A 12,612-nucleotide genomic window follows, 5' to 3' on the forward strand; every position below is an offset into this window, starting at 1 on the left:
ATTAATATATATATCCATATATATATACATGTATGTATATATACATTATTATTATTATGTTTGAAATTCAATAGTTTGTTACCTGTTATTATTTATCTAGATAATGTTAATGTATATAGTTATATGAAATATTAATATAGTTATAATATATGTACTAAATACATTTTATATACAAAATTATTTATTTATTAAAAATGATAGTTTTTAACATTAGTGAGTTACTAATAATAATAACTTTATTAATAATGATAATACCAATAATAGTAATGATATTATTATTAATGATAATAATAATACTAATAATTATAAAATGATACCAATTAAAGAAAATAATAATAAATTTTATTGTTTTCATATTAATGATAATAATAGCAATCCTAAACATGTTAATAATAATAATACATATATTAGTAATGACATTCATAATAATAGTTATAATTCTTGTAATAATAACACTAATTAATAATGATAATCATAATAATAACCCTAATTTTCATTATGCATATTAATAATACTACCTAATGATATTACTAGTAAGGATAATAATATTAGTAATAACAATAATAATAATAATAATAATAATAATAATAATAATAATAATAATAATAATAATAATAATAATAATCCTAATTGTAATTATAATATTTATATTAATAATAACAAAAAATGATAACTCTTAATGTGATTAATAATAATGATACTTCTAATAACTTAGGAGTAACACAATTATCATAATAATAATAACAACAACTAATAACAATAATAATAATAATAATAATAATAATAATAATAATAATAATAATAATAATAATAATAATAATAATAATAATAATTATTATTATTATTATTATTATTATTATTATTATTATTATTATTATTATTATTATTATTATTATTATTATTATTATTATTATTATTATTATCACAATAACAATAATAAAAAGAAAATTGATAAGAAAAACTACCTCACAAGCTTTTAAAAGAAATTGATGTCCACGCCCGGGCTCGAACCCGAAACCTCCCGTATACTTCTTAACACCTCGACCAGAGGGCTGTTGCCCGATTTTCAGTTAATATTACTAATATTAATTGATAGTTAATATTAATAATAGTGAAATCAATAATGATATTAATAACATTAGTAATTAAATGTATTCAATTATATATATATATATATATATATATATATATATATATATATATATATATATATATATATATATAATACAGATTTTAATATTGATAGTAAATAATAACAACTATCTATTCTATATATTATTTTACATTTTTAATTCTAATGATTAAGTTTGTATATTTTTTTTTACATTATTATATATACTTATCTTCAATTTATATTTATATATATGTCTTTATTTACAACAATGGTTCATGAATCGTCGGGAATAGTCAAAGGTTAATTGAATGCATAACAACAGTTCAAAATTTTGAAACTCAACATTACAGACTTTGCTTATCGTGTCGAATTTATATGGAGATTAAGTTTAAATTTAGTCGGAAATTTCTGGGTCGTCACAAGATGGACGTCGCGGGTTTAAACCCGGACTTGGGCATTTTTTTAAGGGCTACTTCACTGAGGTAGTTTACTTATTACTCATTTTCATTATTATTTTTATCATTTCTATTAAAAATTATTATCCTTGGTATTAAAATTATTAATAAAATTATTGTTATTATTATTACTAACATTGATATTAGAATTAACATGATTATTATCATTTAGGTTATTATTATTAGTATCATTATTGAAATTATTATTAATACCATTAATATTAAAAATTATCATTTTCAAAAGTATCATTTTTATTATCACTACTATTGTTATTATTACAAATAAATATTATTTTACAAAAATACATTACAAATATATTAATATTATATATTACTAAAATTTTTATGACATTAAGTAAAGCTATATATAAAATATATTAATTAATATAAATATATATTCTTATCATATACAAACCTTGAAATAAATTTCTATTTGTAATATATAATGATAAATGATAAATATTATATTATTAAACTACTTTATTAAGTATTTACTATATTAATATTAATAAATATAATATAGAAATAAATATTAACTACCTAAAATACATAGGATAAATATAACTTAATTAGTAATATGATATGTAAATTATTAATATATCAACTCGTTAGTTGTTATTATATGTTTTAATATGTTATTATTAATATATCAACTCGTTAGGATAAATATAACTTATATAAGTTCGTGAATTCGAGGCCAACCCTGCATTGTTCAGTTGTTCAATGCCGTCATATGTATTTTTGCTACAAAATATAGAATAGTGAGTTTTATTTGCCTTTTTACCCTTTATATTTTTGGGCTGAGAATAAATGCGCAATTTTTATAAATGTTTAACGAAATAGACACAAGTAATCGAAACTACATCATATGGTTGAATGATCGAAGCCGAATATGCCCCTTTTTGCTTGGTAGCCTAAGAATTAGGGAACATCACTAATTTTGAGAATTAGTGCACGCCTAATTGACTCGAATCCTAAAGATAGATCTATTGGGCCTAACGAACCCCATCCAAAGTACCGGATGCTTTAGTACTTCGAATTCGTTTTTATCATGTCCGATGGATGTCCCGGAATGATAGGGGATATTCTTATATGCATCTTGTTAATGTCGGTTACCAGGTGTTCAATCCATATGAATGATTTTTGTCTCTATGCATGGGACGTATATTTATGAGAAATGGAAATGAAATTCTTGTGGTCTATTAAAATGATGAAAATGATCGATTATGATAAACTAATGAACTCACCAACCTTTTGGTTGACACTTTAAAGCATGTTTATTCTCAGGTGTTAAAGAAATCTTCCGCTGTGCGTTTGCTCATTTTAAATATATTACTTGGGGTCATTCATGGCATATTTCAAAAGACGTTGCATTCAAGTCGTTGAGTTCAATAGAGATTATTATTAAGTAAATGACAGACTAGGTCATTTATAGTTGGATATTATGAAATGGTATGCATGCTTGTCAATTTTCGATGTAAAGAAAGTTTGTCTTTAAAAAACGAATGCAATGTTTGTAAAATGTATCATATAGAGGTCAAGTACCTCGCGATGTAACCAAATGTAATGTATTCGTCCAGATGGATTAGGACGGGTCATTAGAATACAAACTGCTCACATTTATTTCCTTGTAAACTCAGTGAATTTCTATGACCCATTTTGTTAGATTGTGTCATAACCCAAGACCCATTATGTTAAACTGCGGAGGTACCATCATTTTCACAAACAGAACTTCTAGGACCCACTCATCTAGACACCCATATTAAGTTTATGATCAATAAAAATAAAGAAACGGATATTAGTCACATTCATGTATAACACAAAGTCCAAAAGTTAGAAACCAAAATATTACCTTTTAATTTTGAATATTTTTTGTGACTTTGTGCTGCCAATTACGATAATGCATGTTGAACCCAGATGGTAAGCTATACTACATTTCTTGACTTTATTATCTCTGCCAATTAAGTAGAATTATTAATCAACAACATCACAAACCGACTCAATAAAAAATAATTAGGTTAAAATTTCAACCTTCAACTAAATGTTAGACCAAAAGGACATTGATATCGCATATTTCATACGCGTTTTTCTTAGTGATAACGGGCACATTTTGGTCCTTTTGGATACGATTTGGTGTTATTTCGGTGAATGTTGTGAAAGTTCAAGTTCTAAGACCAAGAAGGTTAAATTTGAAGTTAATTGATAGTTTTTGGTGATTTTCTATGTAAACGACTGAAGGAGATTGGTTCGATTCGAGTTTTGGTGGTTTTATTGAGTTTTCAGTTCGGATTCAGCAAAAAGAGACTGGAGCGCCGCTCTAAAACATGGAGCGCCGCTCCAGTAGGCATGAATTACAGTTCGAGGGATTTTGAAAATCAAGAGATGAGTTTTCAGTTATATTGAGCGCCGCTCCACTTTCAGCCGGGGTCAGATTTTTACCTATTTAAAGGCCGAATTTTTACCCTAATAATCACTTTTGCATCCAGACGAATTCCAGCAGCTTTTTGACGAAAAAGGGTGATTTTTGGGGAACCCCAAGATCATTCTAACACATCAATCATTCCGGAAACGCATCTCGATCCGTTCATCATTCAAGAACACAATCTTCATTAGGTTTAATTCTTATCTTCATAATGAATACTCTTAATTATTTATTTGTGATTTTGGTTTTGGCCATGGTTGGCTAAGCACTTTAATGTTTGTCCAGATTGAATATTCGTATGTGTTTGGATGATACTTTAATGTTTTATTGATTAATGCATGATAATTATGAGTTTTGATTAAGAACCATTCTTGTAGGTGTTGATTATTGTTACTAGGTTGATTAGTGATCTTGTTTGAACAAAGGGAACCCTGTTTCAATTTAGTACACTAGTTTTCAATTGATTTGTCTTAACCAATTGGGTGCTTACTGGACCAAGGGGGTAAACCGGGTAACAAAGATTAAACAAAACAGGGGTGAATTGTGTGATGCGACCGCGTAACCAATTGAATCTTAATCTTGTAATTAGTTAATTACTAAGTCACAAACGAAAGAGGTCTTTGGTGAAAGGGAACCCTAAGCCAATAAATCCAAGTTTGATATGTTTGCTAAAAGAGAACTCTGGTTAAACCGACTCTGTAGTTGCATGTATTGATAAATTGAACTAGTGCTTAATAACAAATCATCCGACACTGCGAATAGGAGATCTAGGCGAACATTCTTTTATCCATTGAATTCAAATATCTTTACTTTTCGTTGAGTCAACATTTATTTTTATAAATTTAAAAACACAAAAATATTGTCTTTTACTTTTAACCAATTTTTGATTTGGCTAATCGTTAAATAGTCACAAAACAAACTATCTCGTACTTTCGATTTTCATAGATTAACTTAGTTTATTTTTTTTATTTACAATCTTAATTCTCACGTTTAAACTGTCCTTGGAACGATTTCAGAATTACCAACTTTATACTATTACACGATCGGGTACACTGCCCGTTAGTGTGTAGTAATCTTTTAACCGGCATTTTCCATTGATAAATAATATACACGATTTCACACATCAGACATGTATTCATCACATACCCTAACCACCATGAATTTACCATTGTTGTTGCAAACTTTACAACAAAGCTCACTATTGCGAAACTAACTAATCAGAGTGTTCACAATGGCAAATGGATCAATATTGCCACATCTAAGTAAATATATACTAAACAAAATATAATATTAATATAAGATAAGATGTTACTATCACTAAATACACATGCTATTTGTTATGATTTTATTTGTTAATCATAGCCCGTCTACCCACTAACGTATTAGCTTTCTGACGGTGCGCGTGACCAATGGATACCATGAACCACGGGAAAACCTGGGGGTTGTATAAAAACATAATAACTAACACATTCACATGGATACCTACGACCCGCGGGTAAACCCGCGATTAATTACGGATAATTATATGTAATTGGGTTAACCTGTATACCCGTAGATTTCTCAAGCGGGTATCACAAATTAACGGGTCAGAAATTAAACGTCACGGGTATTATATATTTATATATACTTAACCCGCCCACGACTCGTCAACAATAAAAAATTTGAACTCAACCCACCCGTTGCCTTCCTTAGTATTAATTTATAGTATAAGGAATGGTTTCGTGTACATGTTCGGGCAAGTTATCTGATTTTCAGTTCAGGTTTCCCATGTTTTAACTTGACATATTACATACATATTGATTCTTTAAATTAAATTCTAAAAAAATAACAAAAAATTATGTGACATATTACATACAAAACCAATCTATACACACACAGAGCAAATTATAAAGATCAACTTAAACTAATTACCAAAAAAAAAAAAAAAAAAATTGATTACAAAAAAATAAATAAATAAAAAAACCTCCTGAATCATATTATTATCAAATGTAGCTTAAAAGAAAATGGGTAAACGGGTCAAAACTTACCAAATGTATATTTCTAATTAAATAAACCTCCCGAATCATATTATTATCAAATTGTATTACTGAAGATATGATTCTGGTAAACATATCTATCATATCTAAATAATATTTTTGACAAGAGGTTATCTGAATCAAACTGACCCAGCCCATTTTGACCAGTAATATAAATATTTTTTGATCTGAACCACAAGTCACCCGGGCCGCCTAACACACCCATTATGCCACCTATTGGTTAAAAAGAAATAAGGTGAAACTACAGAGCATAAACAGCATAATTTTACTTGAAGTAAAAATGCAGTAGGCATTCCGAGTAAGGGACAAAAATCAAGACTGATTATGCATTTATGCCCATCGCCATGGCCTAACACCTTATACTTGGTCTCTGCAACATAGTAATATAATAATAGCAGCAATAATTACTTTTTCAATTAACAATTAATGAATAATAGCAGTAAATTGGCTCAAAATCTATAACAAAGAACAATGAGGAACCAAAAGTCAAATCAATTTACCTCATCTGTTCATCGGCTATGTAAGGACAGAATGGCATTTAGTACTTTATGTCTCCATCTTTAACAACTAAACCACATAAACAACAACAACAAAAAACAGTAAACATATTAAACAAAAATTCCACTTATATGTCATCATACCTTAGCGTCAAAAGTACTGCACTAAAAGCAAAAGGGTGTCGAGTCAAACCTCCTCATCCATTGGGATAAGTTCAATGATCTTCAAATCTTTGTCATAGTCATAACCATTTTAACCCAGATTCGACTCAGTTTCACCTTAAGTACAAACTCAAATACATATTTATCTGTATTACAATACTTGGTTCACCAAAACAACAAATTAGCCTAATGTAATGAATTTAATAACCTTAATAATAGATGAACTGAACATAGACTATACAAATCATAAAATTAATTTACATAACTTCTATATAATATATGAATCGATTGCGTAATATAGAATCAATAGATTAGAATATATAACATAATCATAGATGAGTTGATTACCTTAATCCATATACAGCTTTCCATTGATGCCGATATAGGGTTTGATACTATCGAATCAATCAACTATCATAAAATAGCAATGTAGAACAATTAATAAAATGGCAACAAAAGTTAATTCAAAAAACACCACCCTAATTCATAGAAAATCAAACCTTGATTGTTTTCTAATTAAAGGTTTTGTCTGTGAATACTCATCTTCTGAACAATTAGAGTATTAAACATTGAATCTTTGAATATCGAAATTAGGGATGAACATATAATCAACACAGTTTCGAGTAAATCGGACAGAAAAAAACTGCAATCATAAACGTTTGAATATATTAAGATATACAGTGTGTTATTAAAATCAAACCTGTCATCAATTAATTTGATAACGCCACAAAGGTAAACCTCATTCAATTTTGTTGAATCATGTACGATTTGAGCGAGTATCTGTGTACATCAGTCGGCATTTTCGTTAAAAATATTGAAGCAGTATAGTTTTTTTTTTTTTTTTTTGAACCCTAATAATTTGAATTTACCCCTTTGTTAGAAGAAACCACGGTGTTTTTTAGTGGACACGTGACAATCACTAGAAAATTAGAGATAATTAATCATGCTTAATTAGAAAATTAGGAGAAAAAAAGATAAATGTTGAGGCTTAATGGATGAATGACACGTGGACATAGCTTATTGTTTTAGTAAGATAGATGATGATTATTAGATTTATTAGATATATATGGGTGTATTACGGAGTATTTATATAGAAAAACGAATTTGTGGTTGCTAGGTAACAAACTTGTGTATATGACAACTTGTATATTTAACTTTAAATAATACATCTATCTATATAGTATCTATCTATATCTATATCTATCTATATCTATTCTATACATCTATATAAATCATGAAGGTTAATCCAACTTGGCAGTCCTTAATTACTTCTTAATCCTGAAATCCTACGTGTAAATTCAGTAATTAATCACAATTAACCTAATTAATCAACAAATAATCCACGTGTCCATCTCAATCATCAAGGCAAAATCACTCAAAAGTATTCTAGGGTTCCAAATCGTTTCTTCTTTTATAAAAAAAAAAAAAAAAAAAAAAAAAAAAATTTCCCCCACTCACCCTCAAATATTGTCTATAGATAATCCGTATTCTATATTAATATGAAGCTTTAAATCGGTCTAATCACCATAATCATAAAATCAATCGACAATGAAGAAAGAAAGAGTATGATCGATCTTCCATTTATGTTTTAGAGTTTACGATTACGGCTTAGCGTGTTATACCTAATTAATCGTTCTATAAAATTACATATCAAAACTGGAGTTGTTGATTTACGATTTCACATACCATTGGTTCGGTTGATCATGACCAATCAAAGTAGGTGTTTCTTTTTTCTTTTCTTTTTTCTTTTTTGCTTTGTTTGATTGTAAGGCTCGTAAAAGGTATGTGGTTGAACATATTGGAACAATTTTTATTAACATAATTATCAATTTTTATTATTTATTCAATCTTTATTGTTTATTATTGAATGTTGATCATTATTAATATATTAGACAAGCTAAAAAATTCCACAGCAGGGTCACTCAAGACTGACCCATTTTGATAATTCTCTAGATCTGAGTCTCTTCATGATTATATTATCATGTTCTTATATTATTGACACTTTGGAAGGTTATAATTTGTATATATTCTTATCATGTTCTCTTTTTTCTGTATGCCAATTTTGCATTGCAAAAATGGTGGCGTAGTTCTCCGGTATGAATCTAATTCCTTTGTACTTTCACTTAATTTCATGCATTAATATTTGAAATAGTGTATTGGTAATTATTATTGGCACTCACTATTTACTTTGTGTCACTTCTCCATATACGAATGTTGCTTGCGAAGGAAACTGTATGCTATATGTTCATCCAACCATTGAATCGGGAGTTAACACTCCATATATGGGTGTTTCGAATCTCTTGGCTTTGAAAATGCAGCCTGATATGAGGTATAGGAGCATCATGTCAATCATTCATCATCCTAAGATTTTTAATATAAGGGCCACGCCACGTCTAACAATAGTTAAGCTTTTATTTGTACCTGCCATTGATTCTCTAAGTTATTGATTTGTTTCTACAAACCCTAAACATTTATTTCCCACTTTTCTTTTCTCTTTTAATTGATTATATTTTTTTCGTTTGATTAGAGATTGAAGCCACTGAATAATGGTGGAAATTTCAGGCGTTTCTTCGAAACCCCATTCTTTTTTGGTTGAATTATAATGTATTTATGTTGAATTAGGGCTCCTACTGCTTTGTGGCTGACTTCTGTATTTGATTATTGCTTAGTTTGTTCGAAATAAATAACATTGTGTGACTCCTTTTTGTTATTGCAGTCCTTGATGATTGCAACTATCCCTAATGTACTATCCCTAATGTTCTGATTTCTATATTTTAGTCAATCAATATTCAGTTTATTGTTGATGTTTGTAATCGTTGATATTTTCTAAATTTTATACAAAAATTCATCTATTAGGTGTATTGAGCAACCTATTCGCTCGCATTTCTTTGATTTGCAGTTGATGATGATGCTTTCAGCTGGCTATTTTCATATTTGAAGTGCTTTATTGGGCCTGTATGGATGTACCCTCTTCCTACACTGCTTTCCATACGTTCTTGATTATGGTATGTTAATTATAGATTTTATTTCAAGAGAGTTTTAAAGGCTTTTAAATTCCAGTATAAGTTTTCTAGGAATCTTGAACATACCTGGGCGTTTTAATATGATAAAACCTTTATCAGAAGAGCCTTTAAATGTCTTGAAAGTCATTGGTTTATACCCAATAGTCAAAATGTATCACCTTTTCAAATAAAAGGGAATATGTATAATGTTAAGAGTGTTTTCATATTGTGATTCTGCTACAGGGTATTTGGAGATTGAGTACGCGGGGTTTCATTTGATATGGGCCAGGTGAGGACCATATCGTGTTATCAAGCACATGTTGGTTCTCCAAATGAGTGCTCAAAGTGGTAAAAATTATTGATTCATTCACATATATCTATTAGCTATCGAGTTTGTGTGTTCTTATTGCTACGGGTTTGTGTCAATAAGAACTTTTATCTAATCGATTTATTTGTTGCACATGTAAGAACACATGTAGAAGATGAATGAACATATACTTTCATGTAGACTTTCAGCTTTTGTTAAATAGGCCATTGTGTAGTAACTTTGGTTGTTAATCAGGTAGAGTGTACAATGGTTGGAATACTTGAAGATGGCCGATCGGAAAATTTGAGAATTCGAACACTTATGTGTAGTATATTAACTTTAGTCCCGTAAAAGTTTTATATATTTCACAAACTATTTTGTTATAGTCTTCCAAATTGTTTTAAGAGTAGTATATTAGCTTTATTCCGGTATATTTTTGTCACATTTTATTTTGTTAAAGTAGTGCATCATGTTTGCTTTGAGATAATTGTAACAGTATATTAGCTTTATTCCGGTATATTTTTGTCACATTTTATTTTGTTAAAGTAGTGCATCATGTTTGCTTTGAGATAATTGTAACATAATTAGTCACTTTGAACATATAGTCCACACTTTTTTCATTATTAGTCACTTATACGATTTCATTATTTAGTATCACTCTCTTTGATATCCCCGTGAATCTGTGATATGCTTTGAATGAATCGACCCATGCACCTCATTTTGCTGGTGGCAAATTTGATTATACTCGTAATAGCTGTTAGGCTGATTTGTTTATAATTTCATATTGTATACCTGTTCACAAAAGTGTTGATATCATTCCGTTATTTATTTACATTTGTGAAAACGTAGATTTACAACTTCCGTCCAATGGATAGACTCATATAACTACAACTACTCAGTCTCACAACTAACGTCTTTGAATGCTACTTTTTAGAGCTGACGTGCAACGCACGGGCTCTTAAATCTAGTAGTCATGTAAAGCTCTAAAAAGATGATGTCATCATTAAGCTAATTACACTTTAATTTTTATAACGATGATGCCATAATTATACATTAATTTAATTAAAAAAATAATACAAAATCTTTTATAAAAGGAAATACTAATCCCTCCTAAATTGTAATTTTAATTTTATAAAAAAATTTAAAAGACATTTATTATTATTAATAATAATAATTATTATTAAAAATATAAATATTCAACTTTAAGCGAACTTTATTATTATTAATTACTTTTAATACGAAATTAATTACGTTACATATGTATGCGAAAATACATGTCTCTATATATTTGTAAACAAAACTACAAGTTTCTTAGTCAAACGGGTCATTAAAATAAATGACTTTAGCATTTACATTCACTTAATACCTAAAACATGTCATTAAAATATTTCGTTTAAACAAACCTGTGATTTCACGGGTCATTTCACTAGTTATCTTAGAAACATGCATTGTTTTGTGTTACTCAACTTTAGAAACATCCGTTTCGTCTTATTTACTTAATTATACTATTGTTAGTTTATAACCCTCATTTTTGCGAGACTTAACACGTAACTTTTAAAAGAAATGTATATGAATAATGTCATAAGTCTGGTCAAGTACTCGTTTACGACGATTTTGATGGTCATAATTTATAGTACGTGCGTAAATTATTATAACAAATTATAAATTGATATTAAGTGTGTATATGGCACCGACGTTACACGAATATCATATATCAACGCCCGTCTACAAATATATTTATTTACCGTCAGGGCATATATACCCGTTAACAGGTTAATTTTTACGCCCATACCTGTAACTCGTGGATTCCAACAATCCACAAATTATAAATTCCTTAAACTTGTTGCATAAAAACGTTTTTAAACTTATTCACGCGTTTGACATCCTTTTTGTTCTTCATGTTCTCGGTTGTTGTGGTCAAGAAACCGATATCCGAAATAGCTGATTGGAGGGCAACATACTCTTTGAATTCACATGAGGTTTCCTCTTTCGTCAACATTAAAGATGAACTCCGTTTGTTGTAGTTATCCACAAACTCATTTAATTTGGATTTTGTTGACCGACGTGAAGACGTTCTGGTGTCAGAAGACGCAGAACTCCTAGCTGCTTCCCTTGATTGATCACACCCGGGTAGTCGGGGAAACATGTCTTCCCCAAACGAATCGTCATGTTGGGTTTGTGAAAGATCTCGGCTTCAGAAGTACCGAATTCTTTGAGGTTGTCCGGTTCTACAGGGGTCGACGATCGAGGTGCATACCAAGTTAGAGGGTTCTTTTAAAACCATAAAACATTCTTTTCACTTGTACTCTCGCGCATGAACATTTTGCTACGATTCAAGGGCTTTGTCGTAAATATCTTCATCGTTTGCGTCACTACGCCAGTTGCGTTCAATTTCTGAATAAATACCGTAGAATTCTTTGAAATATCTGTTGGCATCTGTCCATTTGGATAACCGATCTTGATTACGTTCCCATCCACATCGGTTGTGTTGGCATCTGTCCATTTGGATAACCGATCTTGATTACGTTCCCATCCACATCGGTTGTGTTGAATTTCTCGGCTAAAGTGGCTATGAACGTTCCCATCTTTTGAGAATTCCCAACCTTGGGATCTTCCG

General features: G+C 29.3%; 1 long non-coding RNA gene across 1 annotated transcript; it reads left to right on the plus strand.

Moving 5' to 3' along the window:
• Nucleotides 1–8,960: 8,960 nt before the first annotated feature.
• Nucleotides 8,961–10,418, plus strand: LOC139845086 (uncharacterized). Its single transcript, XR_011758196.1, has 3 exons — nt 8,961–9,015; nt 9,586–9,691; nt 9,932–10,418. It is a non-coding gene; the product is annotated as an uncharacterized lncRNA (long non-coding RNA).
• Nucleotides 10,419–12,612: the final 2,194 nt, after the last annotated feature.

The sequence above is a fragment of the Rutidosis leptorrhynchoides genome, chromosome 4 (genome assembly GCF_046630445.1).
Source record: "Rutidosis leptorrhynchoides isolate AG116_Rl617_1_P2 chromosome 4, CSIRO_AGI_Rlap_v1, whole genome shotgun sequence".
Lineage (NCBI taxonomy): Eukaryota > Viridiplantae > Streptophyta > Magnoliopsida > Asterales > Asteraceae > Rutidosis > Rutidosis leptorrhynchoides.